Source organism: Dromiciops gliroides, chromosome 1 (genome assembly GCF_019393635.1).
Source record: "Dromiciops gliroides isolate mDroGli1 chromosome 1, mDroGli1.pri, whole genome shotgun sequence".
NCBI classification, from domain to species: Eukaryota; Metazoa; Chordata; class Mammalia; order Microbiotheria; family Microbiotheriidae; genus Dromiciops; species Dromiciops gliroides.
This window is the reverse complement of record NC_057861.1, coordinates 281,583,690-281,584,611: the sequence shown is the minus strand read 5'-3', so window position 1 is coordinate 281,584,611 and position 922 is coordinate 281,583,690. Positions and strand designations below refer to the sequence as shown.

The window sequence follows — 922 nt, the reverse complement described above, 5'->3', positions numbered from 1 at the left end:
GATGTGAATAGTGTTTCTCATCATGAATCTTTTGGAATTGTCTTGGATCATTGTATTGCTGAGAGGAGCTAAGTCTGTCACGATTGATCATCACACAATGTTGCTGTTACTGTGTACAATGTTCTCTTGGTTCTGCTTACTTCACTCAGCATCAGTTCACTTAAGTCTTTCCAGGTTTTTCTGAAATCTGCCTGCTCATCCTTTCTTTTTCTTTTTCTTTTTTTGTACCAAATTTGTTTTATTCTTTATACTTCCTCATTCATCTTGATTCAATTATTAGTGCTGCTTCCTTCTGAAGGAGCATCCTTCTTTAAGTCTTGCCTTTCCTCCTGTAGGGCTGACAAAGTACAGTGGAGCATCCGATATAGAGAACCACCGTTTGTGCATGGCTGAAGGCAGTGGTGATTTTATAGCAGCCCGGGCACTTTACATCCATGAAATACGAGTTCAGACTCTGCACCATGGCACAGTGGATAACGCACCGGCCCTGGATTCAGGAGACCCTGAGTTCAAATCTGGCCTCAGACACTTGACACTTACTAGCTGTGTGACCCTGGGCAAGTCACTTAACCCCCATTGCCCCCCCCAAAAAACCCCAAAACAAAACAAAAACAGACTCTGCACCAGACGCTTCTTCTTGTGTTTCCACTTCTCCTCCTCAGGAGAGGGGTGCAGAAGATCTTTCATGAGAAGCATGTTGGCATGGGGAGGGAGATTTTCACCGCCGGAAAAAAGCTACTCATCCTTTCTTTTTTTTTTTTTTTTTTTTAGTGAGGCAATTGGGGGTAAATGACTTGCCTAGGGTCACACAGCTAGTAAGTATCAAGTGTCTGAGGCCGGATTTGAACTCAGGTACTCCTGACTCCAGGGCCGGTGCTCTATCCACTGCGCCATCTAGCTGCCCCTGCTCATCCTTTCTTAA

The 922-nt window shown here is 44.6% G+C and overlaps 1 pseudogene; it reads right to left on the bottom strand.

The window, feature by feature from the left end:
* Positions 1–276: 276 nt before the first annotated feature.
* LOC122735624 lies at positions 277–696 on the bottom strand (annotated as a pseudogene).
* Positions 697–922: the final 226 nt, after the last annotated feature.